This window comes from Marmota flaviventris, chromosome X, assembly GCF_047511675.1.
Source record: "Marmota flaviventris isolate mMarFla1 chromosome X, mMarFla1.hap1, whole genome shotgun sequence".
Classification (NCBI taxonomy): Eukaryota; Metazoa; Chordata; class Mammalia; order Rodentia; family Sciuridae; genus Marmota; species Marmota flaviventris.
The window spans coordinates 79115267-79139263 of NC_092518.1; the positions used below are offsets into that span (position 1 = coordinate 79115267).

Sequence of the window (23997 nt, forward strand, 5' to 3'; positions counted from 1 at the left end):
TAATTTTTGAGGATGTGTTTTTCCAATACTGTAGAAATTATGCAGAGGCTTTTGAAACTTCAGAAGTCCTTTAGGAAAATTTGTTTGTGTATATGTATATAAAAACATACATCTTTCTATGCCCTGTCATATAACTATTCAGACAGATTTTTTTTTTCTCTCTCCATTTACTTCATTCATTATTTCCAAGGTGACCCAGTGGCAGGAGTATTTCAGCTTCATTGAATCCCCCCATTTTTGTTACAGTGTTTCCTCTCTCCTATCCTAGCACAGTTTGTGGGGGAAGGTGTTCTCTAAAGACATTAGTTGTTGGTATTTGTTGTCTTAAGAGACTTCTGAGTCCCTCTTCAGGGATTTTAATTCACTGTGTCTCAAGCTTCTAGAACTAGCTGCTCCTGATATTTTTGTTTTGTGTATTTCACTGAAGAAACTTCTTACCCGATTTTTGTGGCAACCATCAGTTTTGGAAAGAAGCTCTTTCTACACACATATACACATTCACATACACGTACACACATATAAACAGAGGTACTGTTTTTAAATCACTGGCAAAACAAAACACACACAAAAAAACAAACCTAGTTTTTGGCTCAGTTTAATGTTAACACAAAATTGGTGTGGCTTAAGCTTCAACTCTATAAATTGGTAAGAACACAAGTTAAAAGTAACATATAAAGTGGCATATTGGTAACACAATATAAACAGTTTCAATTGACACCATTTTAAGAAAATCAAAAGGCAACTCAATAAAGAGATAAAGATGTTAACATATCAGAATTATAAGTATTACCTAAATGAAGTATCTGGAAATGAGGAATTTGAATTCCCCCCTCTGGTTTCTCCCTCCCAACTTTTCATAAACACATTTTCTATAGTACATTTTCAGTCAGTTCAGCAATCAGAATAATATATCAAAAGTATTGTCACCTATTTCCTTGGAACTTGATTCTTTTCCATAGAAAAACTGAGTGTCATGGCAATTCCATGATTTGAAAATGTATCCCTTTATCTACATTTCAATGTTGAGTATTTTGTTCTCTAATTTATTTTTACTGTTGTTACCACTGCTATCTCACCACATGTCCTAACCACTTTATGTTTTTAATCTTCAAGTTTCTGAACTTTATTCTTATCTTTACTTGAATACTTTTATTTTTCTTAGAGAAACATGAAAGGGTTAGTCTGACTTAGTTTGCACAGGATGGTATGCTAAGGGAGGTAGTATCATACAGTAAAAATCAAACAGGCCCTGGGGAAGTTGAAAGAGCTGCATTCACAGCTTGAGCCTGTCACTGACTAGCTGGGTCTCTATGCACAAAACCTAACCATCACTTCCTTATTTATGTGATAGAAATAATTATCAGTTTCTTCAAATAGTCATTGTGAAGTTAAACTAAATAAAATACCTAGTATATTCTGGCACTAGGTAGTACTGGGACTATTGTGGCTATTATTATTATTATTATTATTATTATTATTATTATTATTATTATTATTTTAACTTTAAATTGTGAGACCAGAGAGAAATAATTGGTCTGCTCCATCACTTGATACAAAGAGGCTGCAAACAGATTTCAATATTGTCCCTTATTGCCTTGAAGGGCTAGGAAAATTACTCAAATCTTTCTCTTTATTTCTGTATAGCAGAAATAAATCATCTATCTAAGGAGTAGTGATGGCTATTAGCTGATTAGTTTTCTCCAAACATGTTGACCTTACAGTAATCTATAAATACTGGGTGATGGTTGTTATTTATGTCTTCAAATGAAATCTTTATTAGGGTTTTAATGGATGAGTTAAAAGTCCTGTGTGTTTGTGTGACTGTATAAATGGAATTACAAAAGTGAATTTCAGCAGAAAAATTTCAGACAGCTACCATGTATCTTTTCCCTTTAAGCAATATCTTCTTCTGGTTTTATTTTTCAGGAGCCTTTTTAGCACTTTTGTGACAACCCTTCCCCCAAGCAAATTAGAGAGTAACAAAGAACGGAGGGGATTGTTAAAAATGGTATTCTGGAACATCTTTCTGATTTCCCTTAGGGAACCATTTTGACATTTTATCAGACTGTGTCTAGTAGTCTACAGAGCTTTTACTTACATTTAAGGCTTAAAATCCATAAAAATCAATTGTATTTTTTGTTGTATTTGCATTTATATAGATCTTTTAATGTATTTTATATCATAGTTCTTCTACAGACCAATGAATTACATAGTTTTATGGCAAGGACTGTAGCTGGCAAAATTGACAGCTATTATTTACAAAAGTCCCTGTTTTATACAATTTCTGCATGTGAGAAAGAACTTTGCAGATTATGGAAAAAATGTAAATGGGGGGAATTAATTAACACTTATCATTCATTATCTTTCAGTGTCAACAGTAATCATAAAACATTATACTGAATATAAGGATATTAAGGAACTTTTCTCAGCTTGGGGAACCAACTTTCTCCCTCTCAAGTATTATCACATCAGAGCTCTCTTCTGTAGTACAAGTGTGGGCTTTTGCCCAGGATATATTTCTAGAGGTGGCAAACATGTATTCATAACTTGTGCTCGGACTGTTGGCTAGAGAAGGGATGCTTGAAAGCTATATATTACTAAGAAGGATTCCAAGCAATCATTAACATAAATTATAGAATCCTCTCTTTACTTCAGGGCTAATTTCACAGCAGACAACTGGGAATATTTGCCATGTTATTTGTAAGAATACAGATTGTGGAATTAGCAAGTGAGAAATCTAATAGATTAAAGAAAAAAAAAGATAATTTAGAGAAAATGTAATTTATTCCATAAATTAGGAGTTTTTACTTTTTCTAAATGTAATTCTATTTCAAGGTCCATCTTTTTAAAAATATGTATTTATTTATGTATCTTTAGTTTTAGGTGGATACATTAGTTTGTTTTTATGTGGTGCTGAGGATCCAACCTCATGCATGCTAGGCGATCATTCCACCACTCAGCCACCACCCCAGCCCTCAAGGTCCGTCTTTAAAAAATACATTACATACCTTGCTATGCCAAGGTGTCATACTATATTAACTAGCAGGAATGCTGTTGCTGGTCTACACACTGGGGGTGTGGGAGTGTCCTCTGTTTCTTTGAAAAGACATGTTTGATCTTCTTTCATATAACTTAAATTCAATAAAAAATGCTTCAAGGAATAGTATAAAATCTTTTTCCACTGATACCCTTATATAATTAAAGGTCTTTGGGGTACATATGGTGTAAAAACTGGTTCATGCATGTACTTTAACCCTTTACAAATAATCCTAAAACCTCAGAATTTTTTGAGCTCTTCTTGTAACACTGATCATAGAATTAAGAATCTTCAGGTTTAAAGGCCCCATTTAGTTATCTCCATGGTTCTCATACCCGACTCACCATTCAACTTCACCTAGGGAGCTTCAAAAAATAAATTCTTTGTCTGAAAGCAACCCTACTGAATCGAATTAACCAGAAATAGTGTAAGAATTTTTTCCAGTGTTTTTCAGGGGATTCATATGAAATGACAGGTTTAGGGCTCATGGATTCAGAATAAAGTCAACCAAAGTTGGTGGCATTTTATCTATAAGTATATTGAGAAATGGAAATACTACTAGGTCCATATATAATGTGTATTTGGAACTAACAACTCTGCTATGACATAGTTTTAAATGTCTTTTCCCCACAAAACAAAACCATAGGCTTCACCTAGACTCACCTTAGAAACTGTGATATCCATCATTGCTCTCTTCCTTTATCAGGTATTAAAAATGTTAAGGAGTTATATTTATTTCCCAGGCACTTTTTCTCTACAGTAACGCAAATTTCTTAACCTTCTTTCCTAGTTCCTATTTTCTCAATTCTTAATGGTTTTAGAACTTCTCAGGAATCTACTTTATCCAAATATGAAGATGTGGATACCAATAGCAGGCAAAGTCTGAGAAGAATAGGTTGACTAATGGCTAGTCTTCCTGAAGAACCATTTCAAATATCAAGAAATTAAACTTTGCTGTTTCAATTTTGGTGGGCCATTAAAGCATATAATTAATACTACATATGCATTTTACTGTCAATCCAGGTCTTACAAGAATATAATATGACTGCCATTATTTTTTTTAAAGAGTAACACTTTTAAATGTGGACTTTCACATCTTACTTTAAAAAAAATAGTATCTAAGCATATATATATATATATATATATATATATATATATATATATATATATATATATATATATAAAACCATATGCCTAATTGTCTGAGAGTTAATTGGACCATTGTGATCAGAAATATTTGATTTGAGCAGTGTGTGGTATCTCAAGCCTGCAATCCCTGCTACTGGGAGGCTGAAGTAGGGAAATCTCAAGTTTAAAGTCAATCTGGGCAATTTATTTTATTTTATTTTATTTTTTTTTTTTTATGGTTTAGATTTTTTTTTTTTTTTTAATTTTTTATTGTGGGTTGTTCAAAACATTACAAATTACTTGACATATCATATTCCACACTTTGATTCAAGTGGGTTATGAACTCCCACCTTCACCCCATACACAGATTGCAGAATCACATCAGTTACACATCCATTGATTTACAAATTGCCATACTAGTGTCTGTTGTGCTCCGCTGCCTTTCCCATCCTCCACCCTCCCCCCTCCCCACCTCTCCCCTCCCCTCCCCTCCTCTCTCTCTACCTCCTCCACTGTATAACCCTGAGGGTCTCCTTCCATTACCCTGCAATTTCCCTTCTCTCTCCCTTTCCCTCCCACCTCTCATCCCTGTTAAATGTTAATCTTCTTCTCCTGTTCTTCGTCCCTACACTGTTCTTAGTTACTCTCCTTATATCAAAGAAGACATTTGGCATTTGTTTTTTAGGGATTGGCTAGCTTCACTTAGCATAATCTGCTCTAATACCATCCATTTCCCTGTAAATTCTATGATTTTGTCATTTTTTAATGCAGAGTAATACTCCATTGTGTATAAATGCCACATTTTTTTTATCCATTCGTCTATTGAAGGGCATCTAGGTTGGTTCCACAGTCTTGCTATTGTGAACTGTGCTGCTATGAACATCGATGTAGCAGTGTCCCTGTAGCATGCTCTTTTTAGGTCTTTAGGGAATAGACCAAGAAGGGGAATAGCTGGGTCAAATGGTGGCTCCATTCCCAGCTTTCCAAGAAATCTCCATACTGCTTTCCAAATTGGCTGCACCAATCTGCAGTCCCACCAGCAATGTACAAGTGTACCCTTTTCCCCACATCCTCGCCAGCACTTGTTGTTGTTTGACTTCCTAATGGCTGACAATCTTACTGGAGTGAGATGGTATCTTAGGGTGGTTTTGATTTGCATTTCTCTGACAGCTAGAGATGTTGAGCATTTTTTCATGTACTTGTTGATTGACTGTGTGTCCTCCTCTGAGAAGTGTCTGTTCAGGTCCTTGGCCCATTTGTTGATTGGGTTGTTTGTTTTCTTATTGTCTAATTTTTTGAGTTCTTTGTATACTCTGGATATTAGGGCTCTATCTGAAGTGTGAGGAGTAAAGATTTGTTCCCAGGGTGTAGGCTCCCTATTTACCTCTCTTATTATTTCTTTTGCTGAGAAAAAACTTTTTAGTTTGAGTAAGTCCCATTTGTTGATTCTAGTTATTAACTTTTGTGCTATGGGTGTCCTATTGAGGAATTTGGAGCCCGACCCCACCGACTGTAGATCGTAGCCAACTTTTTCTTCTATCAGACGGCGCGTCTCTGATTTGATATCAAGCTCCTTGATCCATTTTGAATTCACTTTTGTGCATGGCGAGAGAAAGGGATTCAGTTTCATTTTGTTGCATATGGATTTCCAGTTTTCCCAGCACCATTTGTTGAAGATGCTATCCTTCCTCCATTGCATGCTTTTAGCCCCTTTATCAAATATAAGATAGTTGTAGTTTTGTGGATTGGTTTCTGTGTCCTCTATTCTGTACCATTGGTCCACCCGCCTGTTTTGGTACCAGTACCATGCTGTTTTTGTTACTATTGCTCTGTAGTATAGTTTGAAGTCTGGTATCGCTATACCGCCTGATTCACACTTCCTGCTTAGCATTGTTTTTGCTATTCTGGGTCTTTTATTTTTCCATATGAATTTCATGATTGCTTTCTCTATTTCTATAAGAAATGCCGATGGGATTTTGATTGGCATTGCATTAAACCTATAGAGAACTTTTGGTAATATCGCCATTTTGATGATGTTAGTTCTGCCTATCCATGAACAGGGTATATTTTTCCATCTTCTAAGATCTTCTTCTATTTCTCTCTTTAGGGTTCTGTAGTTTTCATTGTATAAGTCTTTCACCTAACAAAAGAGGTGAAAGACAATCTGGGCAATTTAGGGAAACCTGGTCTAAAAAAAAAAGATTAAAAGGGGCTGGGGAAGTAGCTCAGTGGTAGAGAGCTTGCCTAGCATGTGCAAGTGTCTGGGTTCAATCCCAAATAAATAAATAAATAAATAAAATGATTGGTTGACATAATGATACCCTTGCATACCTAATTTCTAACAATTAAAATATGTAGTCACAAGAACATTTAACTAATCATGAGTGCAGCCCCCCAAAAAAGAGAAATAATGTTTATGCTAATTTGCTGAATATATCTAATATACCAAAATCTAAACCAACCCTAATTTTTCTACTGAAAATTTTTTTCTTTTCTTAACCCAAATCAACTAACGAACCAGCTGGAACTGGAAAAAAATAAAACTTACATAGTTTCTAAAACTGAAATACCAATACAGAGCAAAACTGAAATATCAAAACATCTGCTGCACTTACTGAATTGGCTGAAACTTTATTTGGTGTAATTTCTTAGCTCAAACAGCTAATGTAGATACAGCTATATTTTGTCTGGCTCAATAGACAAGTTAATTCACCGGGAGTGCAGGAACAGAGGCTCTTAATAAAAAATCACCTGGCTTTAACTAGTTAATGGGTGAATTAATGCAGATTCCTCCTGAATATGTTGTATAGGATAAATATGTCTGTTTGTCCTTTGTCTTAAATATACACATGCAGATATATGATGTTAACTACATTGACTATTGCCTAACACCATTTAGTTTTATGAATTATCCTATTAGTTCATCGTAAATTTCTTTTACTTTGTGGCAACACAGTGTAACTATTTATAGTTTTCTAATCAGAAAATATTATGTGGAACAATATTTAAATTAACTCAGTAGATTGATCCCCTGATATTTTCAAGCTGAAGTTCACTCAAATTATATATATATATATATATATATATATATATATATATATAGAGAGAGAGAGAGAGAGAGAGAATAGTATATATATATATATATATATATATATATATATATATATATATATAGTTTATATAGTCATTTTAATATTTCAAGCAGTTTCACTTTTATTATTTCATTTAGTTTTCATCATCTTTTTTTTTTTCTTTTGTGGTGCTGGGGATTGAACCCAGGGCATTGTGCATGCAAGGCAAACACTCTACCAACTGAGATATATCACCCAGCCCCTAATCTTCTTGTTTTTAACAAGGTATTTTTACATATTATATGTTTAAAATTCTCCCACCCTGGAAGCCACAAAAAGTGTTCAAATATTTAACCCAACATTTCTCACATTCCCTTTTCCAGTTTTTTCTTATTTATGTTCATAATGAACACTTACCAGTTTTGTTCCTGTGTCATCATTCAATATTTAAGTTCCTTACTATGTGCAAGAGTCCTTGCCAGATACTCAGGGGAATATAAATAGTAGAAAGCCTTTTTTTTTTTCTGTCTGGATGTTTGTATTCTAGTAAATAAATACATATTGTTCTAAATAGATTTTATTTTCACCTTATAATATGCATTTACTCCCTTGTTAGCCCATAATCATCAGAATCTTGGTTTCATGTTCTTTTCTCTTGACCAGGAATTACCTGAAGTTAGAGACTAATTTCAGGATCCTAGCAAGGACCTCAGTGTTGGGCATATGCTAGATACTTGATGTCTCATGTCACTCCCTTTTAAATATTTTTTAAGTTCTCCTTATTGTCATAAAGATAGAAATTAACCCCCTCAGTGTATAGTATATGTAGACCTATTGTAATTTGAGTCTGTATTGTCCTATATGCTAGCCCCTGGCAACATGTGTTGAGCTCTGGAAATAAAATTAGTTGGAACTTAGATGTTCTATAAAATACACACAGGATTTCCATAATATGGTATGAAAATGATGTAAAAAGTTCTCATTTTCATATCAATTACATGTTGAAATAATATTTTGGCTATGTTAAATTGAATACAATTTATTAATAAAATGTACCTTTTTTCAGGGCATGATAGCACATGCCTGTAATCCCAGTGGCTCCAGAGGCTGAGACAGGAGGACTGCAAGTTCAAAGCCAGCCTCAGCAACTTACAGAGGCCCTAAGCAACTCAGTGAGACCATGTCTCAAAATGAGACAAAAAAAATACGAAAAAAAAAAAAAATAAGACTGGGGATGTGGCTCAGTGGTTAAGCACCCCTAGGTTTAGTCCCTTGTACCAAAAAAGAAAAGTACATTTTTGCCCTTTTAAAAGGGTGGTTATTTGAAAATTTAAAATTACATGTGACTCACATTTATGAACCCTGTTTCCATCCTAAAAAAACTATACTTTCTTCCCAAAGTGCATGGTATATATTTTTCTTCAATAGCTTTGCATATCTTCTTGGCAGGCTCTCTCCTCTTAACATAACCTATTGGCAAAGGCCCACCCACTGTGCTCCTCCTGCAACAATTCCCTCCCAACACCTGCTTTAGATGCTTGTGTCCATCATACCACATCATTCTTTGTTAAGCTTTACCTGACCATACTGTATTATACTTCTTGGTTTACTTACCTTTTAAGGCCAATACTGATTCTGTCTGAATCTCCTGTATTTGAAATATGGAAGGAATTCAAGGAGGAACTAGCTGGGTGTATGGAAAATCTATAGGGAAAACTCTATAGACTGCCTTCCCTGCATCCAGGTACCTAACCTAAACATCCCACCCTAGAAAAAGTAAAAATAAAAGGTACCTTGCTGGCCCCAAATTCTTCCACTCCCCTCACCAAAACAAAGAAAACATCAACTCAAAATAGAAGCCACTCAGAAATAAAACTAGTAAACATTTATTTTATAAAAAACACTAATTTTCTAAATGAAAGTCTCAAGTCCTTGTGTTCTTGCATGGTAGTTCCAATGCCAAAAGGTCATGGGGAAAAAGTTGGTACTTGAAAAACAGACGGAAATCAGTTGAAGAAGAAATAATGATAAGTCTGATTAAACAGTTATTCAGTCATTTCAATTGAATAATGCAACGTTTCATTCCAGGAGTGAGTGGTTCTTTGATGGCAGCTTCATCCTTAGGCTTCAGAATGACCAATACTGGAAACCATTACCAAAAGAAGTAGCTTGGTTTATTTGCATATTATAATTAGTGAATGCATGTCCTAATCCATAAGTTCCATAGTTGTAGCCAAAAAAACAATCTCCACCATAACCATGAAAACTAGGTTGATTATTGTACACATTATGGAAATTACCATAAGGGAAATTAAATCCTTCTGTGTAGACAGTGAAAGGAACAGGAACAATCACCGAAGGAAAGCTTCTTCCACTGCCAGGCACGCCCCAAATATTTCGGTTTACTCCAAAAATATTTTGGGTCAACCCAAAACCATTTTGATTTACTCCAAAAACATTCTGGTTTGCTCCGAAAACATTGTAGTTTGTATTCTGGTTTGCTCGGAAAACATTTTGGTTTGCCCTGCGAGCACCTAGGTTTGCTCTGTGAGCATTGGGGTTGGCTTGGAAGCCACCACGTCTTCTCCAACCCAGAGCTGGGAGTATTTCTTCCCACCTTTCGCTGGGGCCGGGGACGCTCTCTGGGAAGTGCCATCTTAACTTCACACCGGCTGGAGCCAATGCGATGGAATCTGGTTTCTAACAGCTTCCTCACTGGGATTTCATCGGTATATGTGATAAAGCCAAAAGCTCGTCTTCGGTTTTTCCTTGGGCACATTGGAAGCTCAATATTCACGATCTCTCCAAATGTGCCGAAATATTCTCTAATTTTTTCTTCAGGCATGCGAGGGTTCAACCCACCCACGAAAACCTTTTTTGGGGATGATTGAGGTTCCATGGCTTTAGCTCTCTTAAGCTCTATTTTCTTGCCATCCAATAGGTGCTCTTTCACTTGGAGCACCTTTTCAACAGTGGCACTATCTTGGAAAAGCACAAAACCAAAACCCCTGGATAGTCCAGTGTCTGGATTAGTTTTAATCACAAAATCTATGATCTCGCCAAACTGAGATAAGTATTTGATCAGCACTCGATTACTCGTATCACGGGAGAGTCCGCCGATGAACATTTTACAGGCATCTTGTTGAGTCTTGCTGGCTTCGATTCTGAAACCTTCAGGGAGTTCCCTTTCATCGAATTTGCTCACGGCAAAGTTTGCGGCATCCATGGCGGAGAGGCTGGCAGTGATTCTACAGTTGGCAAAAAGCATGGCTGATGCCCAACTGGTGAAGAAGGGGAATATGGGAATTGGCGGGGAAAGGTGACGAAACCAACGTAGTGACGTAGGCTAGTGACATGAACCAATGCCCCCCACGTATTTTCTGAACTTCAAAATGGTGTCCAGGGAGAATGCATGATTGACAGGAATTGTTCTTGCCCCATAAAACTAGGCTTGCTTCCAGGCTTGGTTTTTGTGCTCTTAGCCTTAGAAAGGGAAACTTTGTTACAGGGACAGCAACACATGGTCTTGATCAATATCTTTAGGTTATCTCTCTTTGAAGTTTTATTAAAACCTTTTATTCTTTCCAGATGGTGCCTTGCACATCCAAACGGTGGCTTGTTCATTACATTCCTTAGGTAGTTTTCACATTTCTTTGAAGTATTTGGGGGCAGAGATGGGAAAGGAGGTAAGAGAATTGAAACGTTTTATACTGGGAAAGCAAAAATGCTATGAATTTGTATGTTATGCTAAAGGGATCTAAAAGAACAACTTTTAATAGCAGCATTGTTGATATTAATTTGTTTACCACACAATTCACCCTTCTAATATTTTAAAGTATATGTTCAGAGTTGTACAATCATCACCACATTCCAATTTTAGAATATGTATGCTCTCCTCCAAAGAAAATCTGCACCCCGTTAAGTAGTCATTCACATTTCTCCTGAATCCTTCCAACCACACAGTACATGGCTTTTTCTTCCTAATGTCTTTCACTACTCTGTTTTCAAGGTTTGTGTATGTTGTTGTAGTGTATGTTACTATTTTATCCTTTTTAATGGAGAAATGTTATTCCATCAAATGGCTGTACTGCATTTAGAAATAAAATAGAGAAATACCATTTCTCTAAAATAACATACACCAACTTTGATTTTGTTATATTATTATATATTTGCATCATAAAAATAGTATGGGGATTATCTGGAATTTCTCATTTCCAATATGGTCAGAGAGTGCAGATGTCATAATTGTGTATACTACTGAGATGGTATTTAATGCTACCTTAACCTCTCCTTGTGTCTGAAGATCAAAGCTAAAATCTAAATGCTTAGTTTGGCTACTTCCATCCTCTGACATTAACCACTGAATATAATCAAGTAATTTGTGTGTATATCTCCCTCCTTCAAATATTATTTCTTTTCAGGAAAGGGTTTTTCTAATTGTTCCACAGAGTTCCCCACAGGCTTTGTACATAGTTGCCCTCAAGGAATTTATGCAATTATTTATTTTTAAGCCAGCAATCCTCCTGTTAGTAATAAGGCCGACGTATCTCTCTCTAAGAACATACTGAGCATAATTTGGAGATAACAGAAAGTGGGCTACATTTTAAATACAATGGCAGGGTTTGACATTTGTGGTGGACAACATTGCAGCCTCCCATGCTGGGCTCACTGAGCAGAAGTTCTGGCAGGTGATTCCTTCACCAGCTTCAGGGCAAGTTCCACAATCCTATGTGGACTGGAAAATATTGCCTGAGCTAAAGAAACTGAAAACTGGCCTATGAATATGCAAATGAGAGACTATGGATCACTTTGCCCACAAAGAATGCCATTTAGGAAGTAGCTGTTGAAAAAAAATATTAAACTTATTATCCACAAAAAAATAGTAGGGATCCCAGATTTCCACAGAATTTATTTATTTCTTGTCTATAGTTTTCCTAGGAAACCTTAAAAATGACAGCTAATAACATATTGTATCTTCACGGATCACAGAGGGTTATTAAAAAAAAAAGAAAAGAAAAAAATGCTTCCTTTCTTCCAGGATACTTGCAATCTTTTAGAATCAGTAATCCATGTTATGACGTCCTGTTTACGTGGTATAAAGCAGTGCTGGAGGCTTAGTCATTTCATCTTCTATCATTTAGCAGACCATGTGCAACTTTTTCTTGGGTCCAGTGACCAGTATAGTGAATCAGCTCCTGAACCTACTTAGCTTTTAGGGGTGCCAGTCGAAGCAAGAAGAGATTTTTCACCTAATGTGGTGGTGCACACCTATAATCCCAGCAGTTGGACAGGCTGAGGCAGGAGGATTGCAAGTTCAAGGCCATACTCAGCAACTTAGTGAGACCCTGTCTAAAAAAAAAAGACCTGAGGTTGTAGCTCAGTGGTAGAGCACCCCTGGGTTTAATCCACAGGATCACAATAAATAAATGAATAAGCCTGGAGATGTAGCTTATTGGTAGAGTGCCCATTGGTTCAAACTCCAGCACCAAATAAAGAGAGAGAGAGAGAGAGAGAGAGAGAGAGAGAGAGAGATTGAGATTTCTAATAAAAACTGTAGTTTTTTGTAGAGGCTTGTTACAGATGTCTAGTATCCCTGATGATGTCTACAGTTAAATTACTTTTAAATTTTAAATGAAGAAATTTAGATGTTTCATTCTATCAAAAATTATGTTTTATTTTTTATTTAATAAACATACTTGTCCCATACATGGTACAAAGAGTGCGATAATAAAAATATATATTTTGTGAAAATTTTAAAAATTAAAAAGTGACAACAGTTGATGATGTTGAACCATAGGGAAAATGAGTTGTTTCACAAAGGTAAAACTAAAACCTTTAGCAAAATAATCCCTTATACTTCAATTATAAACACTTTGAAGCCCAGTTGCCTCCTCATTTTCGATGTTCATCCTTATCCTTGTGCTTTTGTTCATTCTGAATATTCTTCCCCAGATACCTTTGTTTTCTCTTCATCCATCCCTTTCCTATATTCCATCTCCCTAACTTGTTTCCTTGAAGAGCCTCTATTTTGTGAACCTGTGACATCCATTCTATACATGTTCATCAAGTTTTCATCAAGGTACTTGTCTGTGTCTTCCCTCCCGCACTGGTCAGCAAGCTTCTTAGACACTGATCCATACCAAACTTAAAGGTCTCCACATTTGTCATAATTCATAATATCTTTTTTTAATATTCATTTTTTTAGTTGTAGTTGGACACGATACCTTTATTTTATTTCTTTATTTTTATGTGGTGCTGAGGATCAAACCCTGGGCCTCACATATGCTAGGCAAGTGTTTTACCGCTGAGCCACAACCCCAGCCCAATACATAACATCTTTTTAAAAGGAACTTACTGAATGCTTATTGAAACTAAATACTGGAGTTCTGAGTTCTGAAGGCCACATTTTTTTTTAAATGCTTGGTCTCATTGACCTTTGGGAGAATTAGTCAGTTGCAGATTACTTCCTGAGTGCCGATCGGCTACAATTTGGGAGAGGTGACTTATCTTTCCTAAGTTAGTACAATCCTATGAAAAGAGGCTGCAAGTTTGATTTTTTTTCCGGGTCATTTCTAAACCAACTGAGACAACCACAGAGTAGTCAGATCTCCATTCGATGGCTGCTTTTACTAGAATGAAAATCTTAGGGGAATTATCTACTCTCTGCATGTTTATAGATTAATGATGTACCTGAATGACTTGTTATTTACCTGTGGCGTGTTTACCTAATTAGGCCATGGCTGACATTGCAGTTTTGACCTCTTTGTGGGCTGGTTAGTTTTCTTCCATATGTGGCTTACAGGTTGTGCCCCTTCGCCCAGTCCTAGGCCTTGCACATATGTGCTCTAGGTCACAAGGGGCTACTGAGTCTGAACATGTCAATGAATCAGTGAAACAACTATCCTCCCTTCTGGATACACAATTTAAAGCACTTAACCTACTGATCTTGGGTCATTAGTATCATCTTGGTACATGAAAGACAGCACATTATTACTGTAATTACTTTTGAGGCAGTAAAAAGGAACATTTTTGAAAAGACCATGTCTGCTTTTGGTCCCCTAATGAAAATAATTATGCTTGCTGAAGTTCTCTCCCCCCACACACACAAACACACACTGATATTTAGCTATTTAAAAAGTTCTCTCCCCCCACACACACAAACACACACTGATATTTAGCTATTTAAAATATTTTGAAATAACTCCTTTTCAATGTAATGTCTGAAAGACTGAAGAAATTAAAATCTGTGCTGTTTAGTTTTCTATAGCAATTGTGCCACAGCTTAATATATTTTGGTATTAAAATATTGTCATTAGATTCCTAATGTTAGCTTTCCTTGTGGAACAGTACATTTACAATAATTCTGACTAGTAATTTATTCTTATTCCTTATTAAATCAAAACACATATATTGGAGATTTGAATTGAAGTCACTGGAGATTTCTTCACTGAGAAATGAATAAATGAGTGAATGGATGTTAGGCTCCCAGACAGTTACCAAAGGTATTTTACAAATGTGAAATGCCTATAGAAAACAAACAGTGTAAATCAAAGGACAAAAGGCACAGAAGCTAGGGGCATAAAATAAGAATTTTCTGTTGCTGGGGAATGGGGGACTAAGTGCTGCAGTACATGCAGGCTATCAAAATTTTTGTATTTTGGGGAACTTGGGATACCTGATTTGGGTTTATTTTACTGTGATCTAGATTATGCCTGCAATATTCAAAGCTCTTAATTTGATTATTCCTTGGACATTGGTATCTCATTCATAATTGTTGGAGAATGGGGGATAAGATGAAGGATGACATATGCCTTTAGAATTAATCTGCCTTTCTTATCATGGGACTCAACCTTGGCAGAAGGATGCTGTGAGACCCATAAATCAGAAAAGTAACCTGTATGTATCCTGATTTGATATTCTGGCATAGAGCTGTCTCTGTGGTAATATGTTCTTTAATGCTCTGTTGAACCTGTTCTCTTTAGTGAAATGAAAATGCATGTGTTTGACATACTTGGTCTAGTTGGTTGTTTGATGAAATGAGATTTTCCTTACTCTTTTTCCTCTTCATTTTCCACAGAAACTGCCAGTGCCCATTACTTAAATTAAGTTGAGAGTGCTAGCAGATAGTTTGAAAAATGATCATTTAGGAAATACTGTTCTCTACTAACTTTGAGTGTATCCAAATAGTGATCTAACTGAATGTAGTACATTGGACAGAGACTAAAAATTAATTTGACATCAAAAGTTTTTAGCCACTGAATCTGGCTGCTGGACTTCTGCCTAGATGAGAGTCATTTAAAAACCCCTCTTGGCCCTCTATAAAAGAAGGCAAATGTGCCCCACTGCACAGTTGTAGGAAGACAAATTTTCCCCTTTCAAGACTGTCTGGCAAGACATGTGCAGGTATTAAAACATGCATTTCTGTTAAGAATGCTGCTGAAAATAGGTAACTCAATTTTACCAAGCTCAGATTGTATTTAAAATTTGGGGGAGAGGACTAGAGTTGGGGCTCAGAGGTAGAGTGCTCACCTACCATGTGTGAATCCCTGGGTTCGATCCTCAGCACCACATATAAATAAAATAAGAATTTTTTAAAAAGTTGGGGGGAGAAAAGAATTAGTGGAGAGGAAGACTCATTCTCTTCCTTTACAGTGCACTGAACAATATGCTGTGTAAAGAAAAGACTATTATAATGCCCTCTATCCACAGTTCTCTTAACAGGATTTTTGATATATTCTCTTAACAGGATTGTTGTTATGTACTTCAGGGGATACTCAGTTGCTCTTTGGGGTAGGATCTACCACTGAAAGAATAAGAATCCATTTTTCAAGCATGTGTGTATAACGTGGAGAATATTGAAACAATGGTGTGTGATCCATTGTGTTTCACATTTTTCCTCCTCACCTCCTGGATTAGCCAGTGTCCTGAATTTCAGTACTCTGTGGATGAATAGATAAAATGACACATTCTAAAATTGGAGATTTTATTTTTTTTAAATTTTTTTAGAAGCAGGTTGAAAGTGATCATGTAGGGATAAATTATTCTTTACTAATTTTGAGTATATCCAAATAGTGATCTGGCTGAATGTACTACATTGGCCATATAATTAAAAATTAAGTTGAATTAAATTTCTTAATGGTTGCAGACTATTTTGATGTTTTGTATGCATTATTATTAATTTATTTTGTAAATTTAACTTGCTTGTTAGAGGGAAAAATATCTACCTGACATCTCATTTTTTTTTTCTTTATAGTAGTTACTTTGGAGTGGGTCTTTGGTCAGATTTTTCTTGAATTAATGGAATCTATATTGCATATGCATATAATTTGTAAAAGTCATAAAGATACATATGTTTGCCTATGAATCATGCAAATTAGACATTATTGCTGCCGAAATATGACTAAATATGTGAAATCAACTTATACAGTATCAGGAATTCAGTGCATATAATGCTTACTGAGGACTTCAAAAGAATGTCTGATTAGTTTATTCATACACCATCTAATGTGAACTTCTTTTGTTATTTTTCTGGGTCAAAGAAATGTGTATTCAAATATTCATGGACTCTGGCTCTTCCATATAAAAAAATAAAAGTACTGAGAGAATGTGGTGCTTTTTTTCCCCCTCATTAACAATTTTCACATATCTCCTCGGGGGAGAAATGTGCTGACCAATAATTTCAGTTGTGATTATGTTATGAGTATATAGTTCGAAATTTTATAAGGAAGCACATGTTTAAAAATCAAAATATACAATCTTTGCATTCTGTGTCTGATCCTTTTCTAATTCTAACCCACACATAAAATGAAAGCTGATCACGGAAAGCAAAGTTGCAAAGTCAGAGAATTTCAAAAGTTTGTGTGAAGTGCATAGGACATGCAGAAAGGATTTAAGAATATAATCAATACCAACAGAGCAACTGAGGGGGGATTGAGAATAGTCTGACAAACATGGACAAAGGAAGGTTAATGATGCTGCAGTGAAACACTTGAGTTAGAGACAAAGACAAGAGAGATTTGAGGTGCATCTTGAACTGGAGAAATCAGTGTAAATACAAATTTAAGCTGGGTGTGGTGGTGCACGCCTGTAATCCCAGTGGCTCAGGAAGCTGAGACAGGAGGATCATGAGTTCAAAGCCACCCTCAGCAAAAGTCACTGAGACCCAGTCTCTAAACAAAATTATATATATATATATATATATATATATATATATATATATATATATATATGGCTGGGGATGTGGCTCACTGGTTGAGTGCCCCTGAGTTCAATCCCTGGTACCCCCCCCCAAAAAAAAAGAAATACAAACCTAACCCAATGTCTTCTTGATCAAAACAGAAATATGAAGATAAACAGTAATTGTCTCTTAATGAGAAATATAATATGATGAATTGGTGAGCAGTTATAAACTGACTTTAAGCTTTTTGCTGTGTCTTTTGACAATCCTTCACTCCTATCTGAAAGTATCACTTGCATTAATTGAGGAAACAATCTAAATATGTAGGATTGATGGTCATCCAGTTGCTCTTGGCTTTATCTGTTCATGCATTCATGCAAACATCAGGTGTTAGAAATCTGAACAATGTCATTCCTTGTACTTTTATGAAGGTGGAGAGCAATAATCCTTATTTGGCAGTTCTTTTTTTTTTTTTTTTATCCACCAATATCCACATTATTCTTCCACCAATGTGGACCCTTCTGTCTGCAGTCCAGTCAACTACAGAGTTTTTTTTTTTTTTTTTTTTTTGGGGGGGGGTGTTACGGGTGTTGGTGGTGTTTTTTTTTTTTTTTTTAATTTTTACAATCTCTGGTAATCAGGACTTCATTTTTTACCCAGCAATTTAATATTTGAGTTATCAGTACATTCTCTCTGTAGATATTATTTCCTATTATATAATTTATTCAAGTTTTAATATCCCATTGCTAGGCTTGTCAGAGTCTGAGCTTAAAGAAAAATGTAAAACTTCTAAAAATTCAATGTATTCAAGGATTTAGCCAGCATTAGGTGAACAGTGTACAAAAACCCTTAAATTTGCTCTAACAGCAACAGTGGGTTAGCTGGAGTAACTTCTGCATGGCAACCCATGGCAGGAGAAGAGGTTGAAATTTTTTAGTCCTTTTGAGATATAAAAAAATATACATTTCTGAACCGTCTGATATGTCAGCCACTGCACTAGATTTGTGGTTACAAGGATGAATAGAACATTTTAATGAATTTACATAGATATGTCGATAGACATATAAACATACTCTCCATTTTAATGTAAATATAGTCATTCAGGGAAAGATTCAGAAAATAATTAAAGTACATATTCACCATATTCAGTTGATTTCCCCCATAGGATGCGATATATTTCTTGTATTTTTGCCACCACATATGAATGAGCCAGAAATATGAAGGAGAATTTGAATGAACAGTCATTTATTTCAATATATGACACCAAATGCAAAGTTATAAAACAAAAAAAAATATACATTAGATTTTATCAAAATTAAAAATGTTTGCATTTCAAAGGACATCATTTAGAAAATGAAAAGCTACAAATTGGGAGGGAACATTTTAAAATCATGTAATATGCAATTTTAGACTTGCATCCAGAATATATAACAACTATTTACAACTCAATAACAAATATCCCAATTTTAAAAAAATAGGGAAAACATTTAAATAGAAATTTCAGTAAAGAAGTTATAGGAATGGTCAATATACACATAAAAAGATGTGCAACATCTTTAGTCACTAGAGAAAGGCAAACTAAAACTGCAATAATATACTACTTCAAACTCACTTAAACGACTATAACAATAATAATTTTTTAAAAAGTTATAAGAATTGGTGAAGATGGGGAGAAATGATGGGAGAATGCAAAATGGCAAGCCACTTTTCCAAATCATTGGAAAATAGTGTGTATGTTTTTAAAAAGTTGAGTACTGTATGCATTTGACATAGCAAATCCACTCCTATATGTAATATGACAGCAAATCCACTCCTAGGTATCTACCCAAGAGACATGAAAACTTTTGTCCATATAAAGACTAGTACATGAAAGTATATAGCAGCATTATTCATAATAGCTCAAAAGCAGAAAAAAATAAAATGTCTTATCAAGTTGTGAATGTATAAAATACATGATCTACTCATATGATGAAATATAAAAGAACAAAATAGTGATATAGACTACGTGGATGAATCAAAAAAATTCAGTAAAGTACATGAAGTCAGATGCAAAATGTCTCATATTGTATGATTCCATTTACAGAAAATGCCTATAGAGACAGAATAGAATCATGGTTGTATAGGATTAGAGGCGGGAAACATGGAGTGACTATAGATGAGCAAGAGGAATCTTTTTTGAGATGACTCAAATGTTGTCAAATTGGACTGCAATAAATGTATAAGGGTCAACTTACTAGAATCACCAAATTATACATGTAAAATGGATAGCTTTGTGGTTTGTAAATTATAGTTTTATAAACCAATTAAAAATCAAATAAAAATGTCAGTTATAAAACATGTTAGCCCCCCAAATGTAAATACCACAAATCAAATTGTTACAAAAATAGATAATAAAATATGACATGACCATCATAGAAACATTAACTAAATACTGGTTATTCTAACTAATTTAATCATTTAAATTAATTCCCAGAAATTCTGGAATTATTTATGGGTAATTTTTTAGCATATTGAATTGTATTTCTATTTTTGTGTATGCATATATTGTTTCAGTTTCCATCACTTCTCTCCATGAATTTGAGCTTTTAACCCTAGAAATATAAAGGACAATTCTAATATGAATATAAGGCTTAAAAATACCAAACAAACCTTTGATTATAACATCAGGTAATTTCGATCACATTTTTATTACCTATTTGAATTACACACACACATACACACACATACACAGACACACTCTGATTTTAGTTACATGGTATTCTTGAAAAGTCTCTGGGCATTTCTATAAACTACTATTTTGCTACTATAACATAAAGTATGTTTTGCTACTATGTTATAGTAGCAAAATAGTAGTTTATAGAAATGCAACATCCATATTCTGGAGTGTTTCTTTGTGCAACTTGAAATGTGCAATGAAACTTTTTGATGAAATTCAAAGACCCAGAAGCTTAGAAATACTTTTACCTATGAGTATATTAGTTGGCATTAAAAAAATAACAATACTTTTGAAGTTCAATATACATAGATGATATAACTTTAATTTGTGTGTATTGCCCAATATTTGGCGAACTGAGCAACTGATTTTGGAATTGCAGTTCTCAGGTGAAAGATGAATTAGGAACTATTTCAAAAGTAGTTAAAAAGTCTAATAATCTGAGTATTACAAGATTATTATGATATTGTGCTACTATGAAGATTATTAATGTTATTTAACCATCATGTCTGTCATATTTAGTTATCTTCTGAAATGGAGATTGTGAGTTAGTTCACATTAGAAGTATATTTTTACTTACTTCATTGCATTGTTTTTGTAGTTGTCTTACTGACATTACGACATAAGAAATCCAGCAATCTTAGAGAATTTTGTGAACACTTACATTTATATATATATATATATATATATATATGGAAAACCATTTTCCTCAAATAGTTGTAAGTTAAGAAATGATTACCTATGGCAATAGAAAACAAGAAACATACACCTAAGTTTGGTTTTATATTAACAGAGCAATAGGCGTAGTCCTTAAAATGGTACCTAAAATATATGCCAAATAATTTATTGCATTGCCCACTTCTCATTTTGTTTTCTGAAGATTATTAATAAATGTTCTGAAATTTCACAACAGAGAAATCTTTCAGCTCCCCATTGTCTCATTCTAAAGCAATGAGTAAGAAGCAGAAAGAGTTGATTTTTCTACACTTAAGAGACAATTCACCTGGATTGTTTTTCTATTTTGGTTTGTTTGAACTAGAGCTCCTAGTTGCATTCATCTATAATCCAAGAAAATCTCTGAAAAAAAAATTTGTATCTATGGTAGAAAATCTGCTATCTATCTATATATGTAAACTAATAAATTTATTAGAATCATATATGCACACATAATTATTTTATATAACATACACTATTTGTAATATAACACCACACACACACACACACACACACACACACGCACATTGGTGTAAACCATGATTGAGAGATTCAGACAGTTGTTTTAAGATAAATCTATGTTTATAATGGTGATCAGTCAATAGAGTTACAAAATAGCCAAGCAGTGAATTCTAGTATCTGATTACAAACTGGATTCTACAAGATAGAGTTAAGATAAGTGATAACTATAAAGATTCTACTTCAAACAGGTTTTGATTCAGAAGCAGTTATATGGAAAGTTTTTAAGTTAAATATTTCATAGCTAAATTTTTAGACAGATTCATTTTTGGTTTTTAATAAACTTTAAAAAGTTTAGAATAGTAGATTTGCAGAAAAGTTGAAGAAATAGTATAGAGTTCCCAAATACACAATATGGAGTATCCCCTATTATTAATAGTTCTATGGTACATTGGTCACAAGTAAGGAACCAAAACCTTTATATTATTATTAACTAACCTCCACTGTTTATTCAGGTTTCACTAGTTTTTCCCTAAGTCTTTTTTTCTATTACATTTACTTGTCATGTCTTCTTGGCCTCCTCTGGGCTGTGACAAACTTCCTTGTTTTTGATAACATTTCGAGCAGTACTGGTCAGATATTTTGTAGAACATCCTCCCAATTTGTTTTTTTTTCCTGATGTTTTTCTCAGGTTCAGACTGCAGTTAAAGTCTGTAGGGAGGAGAACCACAGAGGTGAAGTGCCATTCTCATTACACGTCACAGCAGGGTACATGCAGTCAACATGACTTGTCACAGATTATAACCTTGGTCACCTAGAGAGGGTAGTGGTTGCCATATTATACCAGTGTAAAGTTACTCTTTGCCCCATTCCAAAGACTATTATTTTGTGGCTTAGTGTAGTATTCTGTTCATCATGAAATGGTTTTAGAATGACATTTTAATTCATCTTGCTTTACAACCTCTTTTTGTGGTCTAGCCAAAAATATCTAACCATTTACTCAACATGCTTTCTGTATGAAGTTTAATATTACTTGTCTCTTTTTTTAAAAAAAAGGTCAAAGTACAATTCTGACTTGAATGTTTTTTATGCCATTTGATTTCTATCATGATATAGCAATTTGAGGTTATTAACTTACTTGTTCTTTGAAGTCATTATTTTTGGACTTGATATTTTGGCTAATATTCCTGAGTCTGTGATAGACTTTTGGGGCCTAGAGAAGGCATTGATTGGCAATGCTGGTGCTACGCCCATTACATGACTTGGGACTGGAAGGTGATACTAATTAGGGTATCAGTCCTCTGGTCCAAGTAGCTTCTCCTTCCAGATGACTGATTAGGGTTATCTAAATCAAGCCCTACTTTCTGGAACCTCCACTATGGCCTAAGCTCCTACATGTACTTGTCTTAGCTAATGTTAGGGTATTGAGTTGACTTATTAATATAAATAGCAATTATCTTTTTATTGCTGGTGGTATACTTTTGCACTCATTCCAAGACATATATGTTGAGAACTTACAATACCTGAATGTCAAAAATACAGACCCACCACGATTGCTAAATTCATTCTTAACCTGCCAACTAAATCTTTCAAATGACTGAATATAGTGCGCAGGATTTAAGTGTTTTCTCTGCTTTTCTGGGATTTTATGATAATATAGGAATCACTCAAGATTTCAAAACTGCAAGACTTCACTCAGATTGCCAGTTTATCTTTATTGATCCTGGGGTTGGCTGGTGAGACCTTTATTTTAACCATTAAACATCTTTGTAAGTTTGTTGTTCTCACCTTTGTTTTGCAAGGCTAGAGCTCAGTTACTGCAGCCTGGCCTGTTAAAGTGAGGGGTAGATAGCATGAGGCTACAAGATTTACAATAGTTGTCAGGGGACAGATAGGGGATGGAGCAAAAACCCACTAGTGACTGCTCCTGAAATCTGTTTTTTTTTTTTTTTTTTTAAATGGGGGTCGATGTGCAACTCTAGAATTTTCAGGGGCATCAGCAATAGCTTTGACTTGAATGCGTTTCTCCTTTTTTAAACTCTGCCCTGATGCAAGTAATCAATACTGTAGTTTTGGTGAAAAAAATCCTTTTTGACAAAAGCTCCAAGATTGATTACCTAGATCAATACCATTTTTAAGAACAATTCATCAAGATTGTATTTAAACAGAGACCATGATGCATTTAAACTGTTAATAATACAAACTTTTCCCCCTCCTCTCCTCCCTGTGGATTATCTATTTTTCCCCCAATAGAGCAGTAGATTTCACAGTAGAGTATAATGTCACACAGTTTCCCAGGGGTTAAATAAGATAACAATTCTTCTAAGTCCTTACTCTCCTCTCTCCATTATCCTCACAGCTTAGCTATTCCTAATTTGCAAATAAACCCTCTTTTGTTCTCACAACACTGGAAGTTCTAGAATCTGTATGTTTTCTTGGTTTTATAAAAACTGAGAACACACATCCTGGAAGAAAATGAAGACAAAGAAATCCAGAGCTTTGCTGCAGTCAGGTCCTTATACTTTTCAATCAGTAGCCACTCTAGGGATAGGTGTAATCGCTTTGGTAATTCAGGCAAAAGCACATTTTTGGCCTGAATGACTTTAGTAATTGTGACTATGGATCCAGTTTAGTGGAGGATTAAAAACTGTCCTTGTATATCAGTGTATACTTCTAAAAATCATAACAATGAGGAGCA

At 34.7% G+C, this 23997-nt stretch overlaps 1 pseudogene; it reads right to left on the reverse strand.

Annotated features, from left to right (window-relative positions):
* Positions 1-9363: 9363 nt before the first annotated feature.
* Positions 9364-10462, reverse strand: LOC114091409 (heterogeneous nuclear ribonucleoprotein D-like pseudogene; annotated as a pseudogene).
* Between the last annotated feature and the right edge of the window lie 13535 nt (positions 10463-23997).